The sequence below is a fragment of the Drosophila melanogaster genome, chromosome 2L (genome assembly GCF_000001215.4).
Source record: "Drosophila melanogaster chromosome 2L".
In the NCBI taxonomy this organism is placed as follows: domain Eukaryota; kingdom Metazoa; phylum Arthropoda; class Insecta; order Diptera; family Drosophilidae; genus Drosophila; species Drosophila melanogaster.
This window is the reverse complement of record NT_033779.5, coordinates 18,570,814-18,587,824: the sequence shown is the minus strand read 5'-3', so window position 1 is coordinate 18,587,824 and position 17,011 is coordinate 18,570,814. Positions and strand designations below refer to the sequence as shown.

At 40.1% G+C, this 17,011-nt stretch overlaps 1 protein-coding gene across 3 annotated transcripts in view, besides 1 other annotated feature; it reads left to right on the top strand.

Annotated features, from left to right (window-relative positions):
- Pde11 (Phosphodiesterase 11) overlaps positions 1–17,011 on the top strand; it is a 58,318-nt gene that overhangs the window by 2,518 nt on the left and 38,789 nt on the right. For 2 of the 3 annotated variants that reach the window (NM_001201909.2, NM_001103707.2), the window contains exon 1: positions 15,539–16,582. The exons of the other annotated variant lie outside the window; for it this stretch is intronic. The gene's annotated coding sequence lies outside the window, so the exon portion shown is untranslated. Of the gene's footprint in view, positions 1–15,538; positions 16,583–17,011 lie in introns of those variants that run through there. 3 annotated transcript variants of the gene reach the window in all.
- Positions 3,609–6,404: a mobile genetic element.

Genomic DNA, 17,011 nt, shown 5'->3' with positions numbered 1-17,011 from the left:
TTGCCGTAGGTGGCACGGGCAGAGCTGACAAATTGAATGCATCGTTTGCCAGGGGGGCCACATGATGGATGGCCACGATGGCTCCTCAGCCAGGCAATTGTGTGGCCAAACGCCAGCCCACACACACAATCCATGATGCGGAGGAAGGAGTCGGTAGTCACTTTGGCTGCTTTCTTTTTTCATTTGCATGCATATGTGAGAACGACAACCCGCAGAGTCGCAGGACCAACAAAAACGAAAGCATTCAGTGACAGCTTGACAAAGGACATGCAGGGCAGGGCCAGGATGTGTGGAAGGATACGCGGGGATACGCTGCCGTGGATGTCTAGAAAGCTGCCGTGGCTGGCACTTAATAAGTCAACATGGCTCTGCTCATTTATGATATATGACAATTTACTTTGCCCCTCGGATAAATTAAATGGCAGGGAGTGGTGAAAAGGGGACAACGTAATGTATCACATGACTTATTCATCGCGAACACTTTGAGATAGGTTAAGGAAACTGAAAAAATTGTGGACTACTTGGCTTCTTGCGAGGCCAATGAATAATATAATTTGATATAGTATATATAATAGTATTCCATGCTCTTAAAACTGATTATTATTAGCTATGATTGTAAATAGTAAAGTTTAATTAGCTGTTCTCAAGTGCTTAAATGTGAAATGTGTTACCTTCAAATATTTTCACTTCTTTAACGAAGTCCATGTAAAACTCATTTTTCCCAACATGCAACAAGCTACAAGCAATATATCTCGTGACTGTTTTTTTTTTTTTTTGGTTGCTTCTGTGAGTTAATGAGCCATCTCTCATTCAACCCGCAAGTCATCAGCAGCATTGTACTTGTAATTCATTGCCAAAGCCACGCCCATTCGGTTGACGCCCCCAAGGATTCGCCACGCGGCATCGCTTGACTTGCATAATTAGCTAATTGAGCGCTCAGCGTTAATGATTCGGCATCAAGAATAGGAGGAATTGTTAGCCGCATACTGGCACACAAATTGAAAATGGAAAAACCCCGAGCGACGGTTAAAAAGGCGTTAGCTAAAAAATGCTTTCACTTTCTCTGGGCTCTTCAATGGTCTCGTCTCCGAACGCGCCATTCAGCTAATAAACGTTCTGTCGTATACTCTTCTTGTCCCACGCGGCGTATACGCAACCTGCAACGAAAATGTCTGCTACGTGATTTGAACACCAGAATCGAGATACACGTGGCTTCGTAAAATTCCGGCTCCATACTCATTTTGATACAAAAATGTACACTTCAAGGCAGGAAACTAATTTTTTTAATTATACAAATTCTTTTGGATTTTAGAAAGCGGTATTAAATAAAGGTTTAATTGAATAAATATATTCTAGCAACTTTGGGACTAAAGATTTAAGTGCAATGTATAACTTGCTTGTGAGTATTATATAAAATGATTGGTGATTTCTTTCCTGTGTAACCTCTTACTTTTTCTCCCATCACGTCTGTTGTCTGTTTGCCTTGGTTTTCCTTATTCTCGCCATTGTTGTCGCGTCAGTTTTTCGCCGCTGCTGTTGACTTTCGAGTGCGTACAATGGCTGCGTCTTGAGATCTGTGGATCCTGCTCCAGGACGATTGGCAGGACTCGTCAGGCTCGTCGTGTTGAGCACGTTTTATTTTAATAGCGCTCTAGTGGCGCATTTCCTCAAAATCCCTGTCCAACGATTGTTTGGAAAAGGGCTCCCGGAGCCTTGGCAATCCTTGGTACTCATCTCTTTCTCTTAAGTTGCATTAAGTGGCTGTTTTCTCGGTACTTTGGCAGAAGAAAAGTGGCCAGGTGGCAACTGTTTCGAACACAAGTCTAACATGGCAAGTTAACTTGCCTGGAAAAGCGGTTTTAAAAGTTGCTAAAAAGTTGTATTTACAATTATGTATATTTATATTATTATATATATATATATTTATATTTATTTATTGTATTTATGTATTTTCAAGTATTTATTTTGTTGCACAGATTTTCTATATTAATGTTGAATTTGATTTTTAGCTTCATATTATATATTTTAGTTCATATTCATATAAACCAAAACCTAATTTGGCCATCTAGGATCTACATCAACGTAGTAAATCTGTTTGCATTTAAGCATATTTCAACTAAGATTCTTCTCTTCTGCTTACCTAGCCCTAGCTAGCTATTCTCTAATTTGATTATTCAACATCAAGTTCCTAAGCTTTAGTCTGTCAAGTCAACTGTTCAGAGTGTAACACATTAAGTTCATTACATTAAACACTGATTTATTGTGACCACTAGGAGTGCATAGAATACCCCTCTATCCCTATATCCTTTGAATTTTCCAAGTTTCCCAGTACGTGTCTCGAGCAGAATGTGGCTTAGTTGATAGAACATGAAATATGCGAAGATTCTCTTGATTTGCATACTGGGTAGCGAAGAGAAACAGACCGAACAGAATGATATGGAATGCAATTGTCAACTGCCAGAAGGGAGAGCGAATTCCTTTGGTGCTGCTGCCATGTGCTGCATAAATCATAGTTTGTGTTGGCCATCCGACTACTATTGCTGCACCTCATATTTCATGCATCAACTGACACGTCATCGCAGCCATTGAACTCGCAAGGACATTTGCAGGACTCGCCGGAGTGGAAACTCAGAAACTCAGTTGAGTATCGGTTTCCGAGTGCTGCCACAAACGTTTTACCTCATCGTGCCACCATTTTCACTCATTCATTGGCAACCTTGATTTGGCAGGTCGATAAGAAATCACTTCCACCAATTAGTTTGGCTAATCTTTTCTTTTAGTTGCTCCATTTAACAACCCTCTGCATTTAGCTTGGATTTTTTTTTGTGTTTCCTTTGTTTTACTGCGTATTTTTCTATCATCCTGGCTTTATTTGTTTGCTTTTGCTGGCGGTGAACACTCAAGTTGACCATACAAGTTCAGGCACCCAACTACAGAGAGAGAAAAATATATAGTACATTTTGAAAAATGTTCTTCTAATTGAGGAATACACATAGACTGCTTCGTTACTTAAAGCATAAAATGATTTATTCTTTAAAAAAGATTGCTAACTGGTACAGAATTTTTCCAGTGCACTCACCCACACACAAACACACACACACCTCAAACTGGGATAGTGTGGGTGTATCACATTTCCTTTTCCTGCGAGTGAGTGTGTTTCTGTGTGTGTGTGTGTGTGTGTCGATGCCAAGGTGCTGGCCATTATAATTAATCATTTTGGCGAGATACAACGCCAAGGGAACGCCTGTGGAATTTTGTTCATTTTGATGCATAATTTAACTTTATTACAAAATGTGTTGCACACACTTTTAGGTGACAACCTACATCATGGCGGCTCATTTGTCTTTTGAAGGAGGGTTGGCATTTTATCAAAGCCTTTTGTGATTTCAGCTGGCCGCCCAAAGCTGAATTTACCAGATTAGCTCCGAGTAGTAAAGAATTATCAAACACGAAAAAAGCTACGGCATGTCATACTAAAGTAAAAGTTTTATTATCGTTAGAAGTCGAAAAGTTAGATTCATTTCGATGGAAAAACCCATTTGCCAGCACTCAAATTGCAATTAGACGAATGTCAGATGCGGAAAAGCAAAAGTAACTTGAAATCATTTTTTTTTTTTTTTTTTTTTTTTTAATTTTTATTATTTATTGAATCTTCCCTTTGTGTTAAGAGACTAACAATAAGTGTTCAAATCTTAATCTAACTTAATTAACTTTCACTTAGTGATAGTTTTTTTTTTTCATTAATGCCCTAATAAGTTTATTGCTGGGCTGGGAGGTCGTTGCGGTGCAGCCGGCTTTGACTGCATACTCGGATTAGTTTTCTTGCGAGGGGATTTGTATGGGTGGTCAGCTTTTCGTTATACTTCGTTTTTTTCTCAGCTATTACTTCGATTACTAATTTGATTTTTAGGTCTCTGTGTATGTTTTCGTTTCGAAGGTACCACGGCGCTCCAGTGATAATTCTCAGAATTCTTGACTGTGCTCGCTGAATAATGTCTATGTTACTTCTGGATGCGTTGCCCCACAGCTCGGAGCCATAAGTCCAGATAGGTTTTAAGACGGAGTTGTATAGAAGAGCTTTGAACTCCAGACTAAGTGGAGAGCGAGCATTTATGAGCCAGTGGAGGTTCCTTGCTTTAAGTTTAAGATGTTTCGATTTGGCTTCTATATGTTTGCGCCAAGTGAGCCGCCTGTCCAGATGAACTCCCAGATATGTTACCTCGTCGGCTTGTGGAATGCATATGTTATTCAAGACCAGTGGTGGGCATGTTTGTTTGTTTAAGGTAAAGGTAACCTGCTTGCATTTTTGAACATTTATTGAAATTCTCCAGTCGGCAAGCCATCGTTCTACAGATGTTAAGTGTCGGGATAGGAGTGCCGTGGCTTTTATTGGGCATTTCGAGCGACTGAGTATCGCGGTATCATCAGCGAACGTGGAGGTTGTTAGATTGTAGTCTATGGGGAAATCCGCCGTATACAGGGTGTATAAGATTGGACCCAGTACACTGCCTTGCGGCACTCCAGCTTCGATTGCGCAATCGCGTGAAGTGCTTGTATCGCATCTTATTGCAAACACTCTGTTATATAGGTATGACTTCAGTAGCTTATGTGTGTTTTGGGGCAACAGCTTGATTATTTTAAACAAAAGTCCATCGAGCCACACTCTGTCAAATGCCTGCGCGACGTCTAGAAAAATGGCTGTGCAGTATTCTCGATGTTCAAAAGCAGTACGAATTTCTGACGTGATTCGGTTGACCTGTTCGATGGTTCCATGTTTTTCTCTAAAGCCAAATTGATGTGTTGGAAGTGTGTTGTTTATTCTAAGATGAGGGCTAATCCGAAGGAGTAGCATTTTTTCAAACAGCTTTGAAAGACATGTTAGTAAGCTTATCGGTCTATATGATGATGGCTGCGTTTTATCTTTTCCTGGCTTTGGAATCATTACTATGGTCGACTTTTTCCATTTTTGAGGGAAGTATCCAAGCTTGGCGATTGCGTTGAACAACAGGCAGATGTGAAGAATAGCACACTTTGGGAGTTCAATGAGCATTCTTGGAGTTATTAGGTCGTAGCCAGGCGATTTTCTTGGGTTCAGTTGCTCTTTGATAACCTTTGCTAGTTCACATGGTCGGAATTCAAAGGGTTCTTGAGGATCTAGATTGGCTGCTATTAAAGGAGGGAGAATAAATGTGTTGGTAGAGGGATTTGGTCGGAATACATTTTGTAAATGGTCAGCGAAAGCACTGGCTCTTTCTTCATCACTTCGAAACCAGGTGCCAGAGGGACTTCGGAGTGGCATAATTGGCGCTATTGGAGTCTTTAGGTTTCTGTGAGCTCTCCAAAGAGGGTACTTAGTGCTGGTGGGAGAGAGTTGCTCGATATATGAACGTTGGCTGTTTTTTTCCTCTTGTTTGAGAGCATTGGTAAGCCTGCGTGTGGCTATCTTAAGCATGTGCTTAGTAATTGGTGATCTATTAGACTGCCAATCCCTTCGTAGGCGTCGTTTATCTAATACCAGCCGCTCGATTTCGCGATTAGTTTTGATGTAGTTTGGTTTTGCATACGTCACTGGCGGGGTTGAAGCCTTTGCAGCCGAAACTAAAATGTTTTCAAGAGTTTCCGTTGACTTGTCTATATCCTCCTTTGTAGATAATGCCGTCGTTAGTTCTATGTGTGAACAGACATACTTTTGATACCTTGGCCAGTTTGTTCTAAAATTTGTGAGTCTATACGGTGGGTCGACGATGTGGGGGCGAGTTAGCATATTTAGAAAAACAGGTGAGTGATCTGATGATAAATCTGCTAGTGCTTCGGCGGTGACCATGTTGCGGGGGACATGTTTAGTAATTGCAAAATCGATCAGGTCTGGGATTTTTCTTGGGTCTGCTGGCCAGTATGTAGGCTTACCCGGGGATACATAGTCTAGCTTGTTTTCTGGCTTCGTAAGCGCATTGTACAATTGCTTACCCTTTGGCGACACAAGTCGAGATCCCCAATGGGTGTGCTTGGCGTTATAGTCACCCGCTGCGATGAACCTGTCACCTAGTGTGTTAAAGAATTCCATGAATTGATCCTCAGAGATTGGAAAGCGCGGTGGGCAGTAGACTGCGGCTAGAGTCGTTGAACCATTGTTGAGTTGTAAGGCTATGGACGTAGATTGTAAGTAGTTTTTGTCAAAATTGTTTAAGTGGTGGTGTTTTATGCGATTTCTGATGAGTATTCCAGTGCCTCCATGAGCTTTACCATCTGGATGATTTGTACCATAGAACAAGTATCCTGGTATATGAAAATTATTTTTATTTGTGAGGTGCGTTTCTGATAGTAGCATTACGTCGATGTTTTTTTCGTAAATGAACTGTGTGAGCTCTTGTGTATGCCGTGAAACGCCATTTGCGTTCCACAGATTGTACTTTTTGATTGTGCAATAGTTTAATTCGCACGAAGCCCAGCACTTTTCATATGTTGCATATTACATATTTTTCAGCGCTTATATTTGCGTTTCCCTCGTTTCGACTTATTCGACTTTTGTGATTTATGCGCATAGTCATGGGTTTTTATCAACACTACATTTACATAATAATGTTTACCTATTTTATCCTTGTGCCCGACGTTGGGGAATGGTAATTCATTGATAAGCGACTCGTGCCTCCACTTCAGTTGGGTTTTTTCCTAGAACACACATTGGCTTATTCAATATGTTTGCGATTAAGTTGGTTGCACATGGGGCAAACATCAGTGGAAGAGAAGGGAATAACCTACATTTTACAGGCATTATAATGGACCAATGAAGCCGGTATAATGTGATCCACCATGAGCTCCACTCACCTGTTTTCCACCTTGATAATCACGGCGATGATGATGGGGATGATGAGGATAAGGCCACGGTGGAGGATAACGAAGATGATTTGTTGGCTTGCCGCAAATTTATGGGCTCTGCGGTTGAGTCTCATAAACATCCTCAGGAGCTGCGCCGTCATCAATAAATTAACCTGGACCTTTTTTTCTCCCTTATATTCTGGGAAAGCGACTGCGCTAAGTGATTTTCCATGTCAGTTCAGGTCGGGTTAGGGTCATGTTGGGCAAGTTGCACGATGAAACCGAGCTTTAGGTGTTGGTAACCATCGATTAATTGGCTAGACCGCTGACATTTCAATTTAAAAGCAGGTAGTTTTTAGAAATATAAAAGAGATACATTTTGTAACTATTAATAATAAATGTAGATTCGATCTCTTTAAAAAATATCATTCACCAGGCAAATAAAGCTGATGATTCTTATTTGTTGTCTCTTAAAATATTCGCAAAACCCAACCCGAATGTACTTAACATTCCAAACAGCTAATCGATAGCTTCGCTTCCCATTTCCCACAGCTTAATTCAATTTGAACATAAAAAGTTTTCCTGGCTTGACCACTTTTCCCGGATTTTTCCTCGCCGCTCGCTCAAGTCGTGGCCAATTTTCCAGTGGCTACTTAAAACCACAAAGGAACAAGTTGCTGCCAAGTTGGCTGCGAGATAAATTGAGTGGATGTTTCGAATGCCATTACGGGATCGAATAAATCGAATGCAACAGGGAACTCGAACTTAACTTTTACTTGAATCCCCAAATAGTATTGTATTATAAAAAAAAACCAAGCACACTTTTCTCGAACTCAATTTTTCGTCGCAATTTGTTTATTGAATTGCGTGGGAGGGAGGCAGCTTGGCTGATCAATTAATTCAAGAGCACTTGGCTGAGGGAAAACAGCGGTTTTATTGGTCAAGGCTTTTCAGATGAGTTATTGAAGTCCTGTCATTTGCATGTCCGCCGGAGGATTGTGTTCGCTTTGCAGAATTAAATGGATTCCTGGCTGGAATCCATAAATTTTGTGCTTGATGGCTTAATAGACGTGTATATTTATTCGTTTGGAAATGAATTTGCGTGCTATTGTTTAGATGCCCTGTTAAGTGGATTGAGTATTTAATCATTGTTTAGGGTTTTTTGGAATAACTTTATTAACTGCGTGCTGGAATAATTTCCCAGATATCAATTAGTTTTATACTTTCGTTTGCTATAAAAATATCTGTCTTATGAGTTTCTTACGAGTATGTATGCCATATAAAATTATTCAATGACAAAAAAGTCAGGTTCTTAAGTTTTGCTGGTGTACCCAGAAGAAGCAAAACTTTTTCCAATGACTCATTTGATTTTATTTGGCAATTTAACGGTCAACGACCTTTGCCAAACTTTTATATTTCAATGGGGTCAATTGTTTTGGAAATACTTGATGTTTGATTTAACTATCGATTCGTTGCTCACGAAATTATGCAACTTTTTTTTTGTCGGTCATCGCAGTGCAAATCCTTCTGGCCATATTCTCTCTGGTTACAATCCTCGCTGTGATTTATGTTCCTCTGACTTCTCAGGCTGTGCTATCGAATGTCCTGCCATTTGTCCTCGTCTGTTGTCCTGCGTTACTGCCAACATTCTCTCTCGGCTTAGCCATAAAAGTTTTTCCATGTTCACTGTTGTCAAGCGGCCAAAAAGGAGATGAAAAATCCAGTATGGCAGACAGAAAGAGCGGAAGATGAAATGGCAATAATATTAAAACTTTTAATGCGAATTTATGCTTTCTTTTTATCGTATTTTCTATGATGAATTATTGATACACTTGAGTGACTCTAATTTTCAAAAGCCAGAACAAAAACCAGAGATTGACAACTCGAAAACCACATTAAATTTTTGTGCATTTTTTACTTCTCATAATTCAATACGAATGTTATTGATTACACAAAGGATTTACATAAAATTGTAAATAAGTGCTCAGATAATCAAATAGAAATGCCCATAGTAACACGTCCACAGTAAAAACAATGGAAGCTTTTACTTTTTTAACGGATTAAATGGACAACAATGGAATTAAGAGAAGCCTTTCAGTGCAATATCCTTTGATACCATTTCCATTTATTAAATTCATTTAGGGGATTTCAACTTGCGGCTGCGAATTATCTCGATATAAATCCATAATACGCTGTGAAAATTGAATTAAAAGTCCCGGCCATAAAAGCAAAGTTCTGGCCCCGAGGGAGCCAGTTGAAATTGAATCAGGCCAACGCTAATTGACCAGGCTAATTTGTAGCATAACAAATAACCGCATTGGGTTGCTCGCCACTAGCCGGTGAGTTGCTCATATGAGAAAAACCCATGGGGGTGGTGGCAACCACCGAAGGTCATGTGTGTGGGTGAGCGATAGCAAGCTGTTTGCCAGAGGTATCCAGGCAGAAATTGTAGACTCTGGAAATTGGTTTTGCACTGATACAGCCACATTTTCATATTTAATATTCGTATACTGAAAAGTTCGCTCAGCGAAAAGTGTTAGGCTAAGTAAAAACGGACTGGGTAACGGATAAATGAATATGGATTGGTAGGTTTCCTTCTTATGCATAATTTACTTAATTGAATCTGAATATTTTCCCTAGAAATCAATAAAGTTTATTCCATACACATTTTACCAATCAAACACAGAACAGGCTTTAATTAAGCCCCATGTTGAGTGCTTATTAATGCCACTTAATGACACAGTAGACCAGGCTTTTCGCCACCGATTTTCCCAAAATTTCCCATAGTCTACTTATGCGGGCTTGGCCCGCGCAAAACGCACGTCCAACAACTGAGCATAATTTAATTGTCGGCGTCTTGGTAATCGAAATCAAAAAGGGCTTTCAAACTAAATCAACGAGCGCCTTCCAATTAGCACTTTCAGCGCTAATGAAGTCCTATGTGGTGAAGATTTTCAGTCGCCCAATTAGCCAAGGCCAAGAAACTCGCCACCGAGTTGTTCTAATTGAAATTATTTCCCATGCGTGCCACTGCCCTTGTGTGTGTGCTATGGATATCTCGATAGAATTAATTTGGCACAACCACGCCTATTCCGCCCCCTTTTCCAGTATGTGGCCAACGGTTTATTGAATTTTCCGCCTGGGGAAGGCAGCTGCAGCTGTTGACCAGCCCTGTGTGTTTGGGTGGGTTAGCCCGAAGTGTTGATAACTTGGGCAAAAATGTCGGTCGAAAATATAACAAAGCAGCTTAAAGAGCCTTTGTTTTTACTAACAACTTTTCCTCTGAGAGCTTGGCAGCCAAAATGAAATTAAGAAGAGAAATGGGGAAAGTATTTAGGACCTTAAACATATTTAGTAAGTGCTTAGATATTGGTCGAAGGATACAAAATTATAACTTGAAAGTCCTTTAAAGCGAATAACAAATATTCGGCTAACAAATGCTTTCCTACTAAATACCGCCTTTAAATTATTTTTGATTTTACCCTCTTCTTGTTAATTTATGTTAATTATGGACCCATTAAAAATCTGCTCCCGCCGATCTTTCATCGCCTGTAATATGCATATTAATTAGTTGTTTGACAAAGTTTTTGACGCAATTCGGCCTTGAAAGCGTTTGATGTTGCCCCGGGTGGAAAATGGTGGCTGCTTACGAGGCTGAGAAGTGTCTGCAACAAGTTGCGGCATTCAACGACGGTTCAATGGCCCCTCAATTGGTCCTTGGCTGGTTCTTTTGTGGCCAAGAAATTTCCTTGAAGTTGGCAAAAGCATCAGCGAGTGAATCTCAAGTGCCTCGTGGAAGGTGCAAAATAATTGGCCATTTAGCATTTTACAACAGCGGGATCAACAAATTTGAAATTGAATCTCTCAGCAGATGCGGCAACAAAGTAGCAAAATGGAACAATAAACATTTAGGAATGTATTTATCGTTACATGCAGCATTCTATTCGCTTTGGCCCTCTTTTGTTGCTCGTTTTATGGCCATTATCTGGGCTTTTGACTTTCCTTCTTTTTGGTGCCCATCACGGTGGCCACAGGTGGAAATCCTGGCCCGGAGTATTCAGCTTATTCGGTCGTTTGACGGGGTCACTCTTTTTTGCTTTATGGTCACGATTTTTGGGAGGCTGACGGTGGAGAACTGGAAGTTGAATGACTCTCGTCGGGTGTGTGAAGGACTCGAAAAGCGTGAATATTGGATTTACATAAATGCAAACATAAAAAAAAGAATAAATTAATATGTGCAGTCGTGAAATTTTGGAAAATGCATTAAATTTGTAAGCACGATAAAAAGTGTGTGGCTTCTATGGTTTAGATTAAATGTTGGGGCTTTTTTGTCATATTACTTACATTGCTATTACTAAGATTTTCATTTATTACATTTAAAAATTGTGATGTTTTTTTTTACATTTTAATAAATATGATATATATATTATATGTTTATATCTTATACATATTTAGTTTTACGATATAATGATTTTTAAAATATAGTTTGGAGAATCCATATATTTAAAGCTTTACGTCAACGGTATTCACTCTTACGTATGGTTTATGTCTCGGCTAAAATCGTAACAGAAAGCTCTATTGAGTGAAATTAGAACCAGTGACGTAAACGGTTAACATTGCGTAGAGTGCTGTTAACGCTGCGTATGAGTAATGCGAATTGAACGGAAATTCGTCTAATACAAAGTGAGCAAATATAGTAGCACTACGCTAAACAAGTTGTAGAATTAATCAGCATTACATTGGAATGGCATCTGGCGAATTTCCTGAAACGGAAATTCCTCAAAATAAAGCATAATATTCGCCACTTAGTCGTGCCGATTTGACAAGTACTCGCCACCACATTTGTCGCAAAGTTATTTTAATGACTTTAACTTGTTCAGCTGTCAGTTTCTGTTGCACTCGTGTCGCACTTTTATTTGCGTCTCAAGCGATTTCCGTCATATACGGCTCAATTAAGCGTTTGCCTCGCTTTTCTTTGCTTTAGAAATTTGCAAGTTGCAGTTCAATGCTGGTCGCGCTCTTCGGTCACCGTTCGATGATCCCTGGTAGCGCTAAAAGGGTTTCCAAAGGCCTTATACAGTGACCCCAAAGCAAATATACTGGCCAGTTCATGTCGACTCATAAGTGTTTCACTTGTTCATTAACTCTTGCCGCTTCATTCCGTGGGTGCAGTACGGATCATGATTGTAAATGACTTGGTCAGTAGATAGTTTTAAATATCTTAATGTAATGTAATGTAATGTAATGTGTTTTATTGTTAATATAGGTTCAGATAAGTTTTAATATAGCAACGAATGCATTTTTCTGCACTGTTGCTAGTTTGAAATTGTCAAAACTATTCCAGAAACATATACTCATGCCTGTTCGATTTTTAGAGATTTTTAAAGTACATTTCTTGAGACATCTGGCCAATCGTTGTATAGATTCGAGACGCACATTATGTTTATGGCGGCGGCTCTGTTAAATTTTCTTTCCACTTTCCGTGTCGCACGTTGCGCATTCGATTAGCACCTCGTCTCGATTATTTACCTGATGCAGCTGCTTCGTCTTCATTGAATAATTCGTGCTGGTTGTGGAAGATTTGCATCACAAAAGTCTCAGTCTGTATTTTGTTTTTTATCTTGCTTTTTTTTACTGTTTACTGTTTTTCTCGATCTTGATTATCTTGGCTTTAATTTGCGGCTTCCTACGTGTGGGCTTGTGTGTGCTGTCGAGGCAATTGTTTGACCATTGTGGAGATACAACACTTAGATAGCACTCGCCATTACAATGCAGTTTTGTTCGGCCAAAATGCGAAACGTGCCCGTTATTGACAGCGGTGAGATTTTCTATTGCGGCTGTTTGTCAACGAATGTAAATGTGAATGGAAAGAAATATATTTTCGTAATTGTTTGCGATTTTAAGAAATGGAAAGGAAGCTTGGGTAACTTGGTTCTCGCGATTCCCATACTATGCGCCATTCATTCGGTTTTATTTATTTTTTTTTTGGCGGGAGAACAAAGACCTAAAATATTCAGTCGAACATGTTTATTTGATCTACCGTTTCCCGCCTTTTTCTGCCCTGAGCGCCAATCAAGCGAACAAGTTTTTTGATTTCCCTCTTTTCAGTGGAAATTTGCACAATTCTTTTGCATTTCCGACAATTGGCGCACGTTGCCTTTCAATGTGTGCCATATTTTTAATGGCACTGATGCTGATGGGTATATTGATGATGGTTGCAGGGGGCTGAGTGGGTGCCACACACCATTGGGTGAGCTCGTTTTGGCTTGCTTAACGATGTGCAACTTTCATTATACTATTCAAAAATTATGCCAATTTGAAATAGTCTGTTTGGGAAAAGGTTATAACCTTGCAAGGATCATGGATCATCTTTTAATTAAATGAATTAGTTAGTAATAATTGTATAATTGTAACTTAACATTTAAAATTCAGCTTCAACCTGAGTCTGGTTTTCCCATATTAAAAGCCCTATTTCATACATCTAAGCTGATTTAGAAAAGCTACTTTTACTCAAAAATTCTCATTGCGGATGGCCAAGTGATTCCAGACACCAGCAACCAGCAATCATCCGGATGCGGAATTCTCACAGTAATTTTCCGGTGTGGTGTTTGATAAATTGTCGTCTGCGGAACACGAGCACATCGCCTGATTTAGTTGAAATGCCGACTATTTGCTCTTGATTTGCTCTGTTTTACTTAGCGACAATTGTTTCGATTTTTGGGGCTTTCTTTAAATGCTCGAATTTGGGCTTTTGTCTGGCGGAGGGCAATGTCATTTCAGTCAGCTTCAGCCACATGTGGTGTCTGTTTTTTCTTAGCCATTATGTAGACCACCAAGAGCAAACAGATATGGGTGTATGTACACATCACATGTGACGGACGGACCACAAGCCTAGCAACCGAATGGTGACGGCGAGGTGTTTTCCTCGGTTTTTATTTTTCGGCATTTTACAGAATGCAAATAGGGCAACAAAAGTTTAGCAAATCGCCACCTTCTATTGCCAAATGGCCAGTGACTAATCGCCCCGATTGCTGTGAGGTCGCTAATTGGTAGTTTCAACTGATATACCAGAGTGGCTATGAACACATCCCCACCATATGTTGGGGCTGCTAAGTATCGGTATCTGATTGTTGGGCTATCTGGCGGATCGGCGTATCTGTGTATCCGTGCAAACAAACACAATTCCAACTAATCAAATCACGCGAGCGTTTCGGGGCTATCGAGTTGCGATTGCGGTTTCGGTTTAGAAAGATACTTTTTTTTTGGGGCCTCTTGCAATCATTGCAAGTTTCCGTTGGCTTTGCTTTCGGTGGTTTCTTGACCCAAAATAAAATATGTCGACACTGCACAGAGACTGCAAAGGTTAAGAGCTCGAGGAAATCTTGAACGAGAACACATTTTTGGGCACAATGAAGCGTCAATACTCTGTGCTCGATTTATTTTTGAAAGAGCAGAATATTGTGAATTAAAAAGCCAATAGTTGAATCACCAAGTAAATATAAACAAGTCTGAGTATTCTGACTTGATTTACTTTTCTATTGAAAAATAGCGGCCCATTAAATAGTCCTATAAATCGAAATTGGCAAATGGAAATATATAACTTATTGGTTTTGCTCGGAAATGCATACTGCATTCTTATATCTGAATTTTACTATTTTTGTAGCAGCTGTTACTGTTTTTGCGTTAAGTTTTACTGCCTTTAATTATAATTGGCATCCATGGCGATATAGCCATATATTTGCACAGATACCGAGATTATACTAGTGCGTTGATCTTTTAATTTTCCCCAATCCCGTGACTCCGTTAATAGTGTCATCTAAAAAATCGCAGACGTAATACCCTATTACCCTCCGCGGATCCCAGGGGAATGCAAAACAGAAAGCGCAGCGCGAGAATTAGTTTCAGTTAGCACCGCCGAGCTCGGCGAACTAGTCGAGCATGGGCGCAGGGGGAGGGCTACCAAAGGAGGGTAGTGCAGTGGAGCAGGGAGGGGGAAATGGGCATTGGGAAGTGTGGAGTGTGGGGCGACGGAAGGTGTGAAGGCAAACAGCAGACGGCGCAAACAGAAAACAGAAAAACTGAAAACTGGATGCTGTCCCGAATGCGAATACCTATCGGATGCACTCGCTCTTGGTAATGGACTTTGCACCCGTTAGCTGCCAAAAAGAGAGGAGATTAAAGGGAGCGGGGTAAGCCAAAAAACAAACCAAAAGAACACTTAACAACGTGGGATCCAAGTGCTCCAGCTGCAGCTCCACTGGCTCGTCGAAGCAGTGCCTTCTAGTGCTGGCCCAGTTTAAGATTTCAAAACATCTTCATGGCTAGCAAATATTTCTTAATATTGCTATGCCCATAAATGATGTAATCTGTGGATTAATTTAATTTCTTGGTTACCATTTTCTAGAATTATAAATTTAACAACGTTGTATTGGTGTAATAATAAGTGCATAATGAGCGAATTTAGTTATCCTTACAACGAACTTTTCTACAAATTATGATATACATAAATACCGAGAAGAAAAACTGTATATTAAATATTACATTCAAACGTATTGTTAAAGTTATAAACAAACCGAAAATTCTCGCTTGCACCCGTACTAAAATAGCTAAAAGGGCGATAATTCGGCTCAGTCGCCATCTCTGCTCAGTCGGCGCCAACGCCGGCTGCGCTGCTCCACGATCGCTGGTGGAGCAGCTTTAGTCTTCCGTTCAGTTCGCGCTCACCGCTCGTCGTGCTCAGTGCTCAGCTGACAGTAGTCGGATTGCCGGTCGCGAAGGATTCTGATTCTGATTGTGGTGCGATTCTCGCCGAAAGTGGAAGCAGTGGCAAGGCGAAAAGAAATAGGTGCACAGCAGCCTGGATGCGGATTATATTATTATATTTTTGGAATCGAGATAATAATGATGATCGTGAACCGATCGGGCTGAACGTGTTGTGCGCGTGTGTTTCGCTTTTTACGCCTTTTTTCAACTGCGGCGAGGAATCGAATGCGATTTCGGTTCGGAAATCGAGGGAAATTTTTAGAACACCCAGAAGTTCCCCCTTTCAAATAACAGTGAAGTGTATTGTTAAACAAAAGAAAGAGCAAAAGCAAAAAGCAGAAGAAGAAGCAGTGAGCAAAGCAAAGCGAAAGAGCTGAGTAAAGGAGGCAGAATTTACCAATCCAGAGTCTGATTTACAGCTGCGCGTTGGTGTGCGAAAACATAAAAAAGGCCCATTCGCAAAAAGGCCTTCTTATCCCATCTCTCATATATGAGCCCCAGAGAATTGTTTCACAATTTTACAATCGTTTTCTAATGACAACGGTCGCACTGAAATCGGGCAACAAATTATTGGCCGCCGTCTCAGTTCCACACATCTTCTAATTTATTAAAAGCAGTGACAGTGTTTTTTCTCCATTTTCTGCCTGCGCCCGGTTCGTTGGGAGAAAAAAAAAACTGGGCGAGAAACAAAGGGAAAGGAAACCGAAATACACAAAACACAAAAAGTATAAAATACAAATTCAACACGCGAATGTTTCAATCGAAAGTCGAAGAGAGTTGAGTGAATTAGTGAAATATATGTATATACACGCTCATAAAATCTATACACACATGCGCGTTTTTGTGATATATTAAACAACGCTCGCATAACGGCGAATTTATTTCAATTGCTAAGTCGGTGGAAAAAGGCCGGAAAATAAATAAGCTAACAAATTGAGGAATATCATAGTACACCCTATAAATTTGGATTAATTGGGAAACCCCTCAAAGGCGGATAAATACCGTAAGTTATATGGCAAAGGCGGGAATTTCATTGAGAAAAACTTGTTGATGATCTTTTTATGTAGTTCGCTTTTACGAATAATAAACTTAGTTTTTTTCACTTGGATAAATACTTACGTTGAGTTTTTCAGAGTGTTAACTTTCTTAACTCGGCTCACACCTTTTACCTTGCCCATTTCTTTTGGGTACTCTTAGACTTGCTCTAGTTTCTTTCACGTTACGATCCCTCTTTTAATTGCATTTTATGCTTACTTGGGCATTTCACTTGTGCCATGAAGTGCCCGCTCGAGACTGTCAAAAAATGAGTGAAATAAAATAAAGCACGAAGCGATTTTGCAAGCTCGTTAGCCGGTTAACGGTCGAGGTAGAGAGTTACCATCATGTTGTATGGTCATGAGATAAGACACTTCAGACAGCACTTCATGTTTAT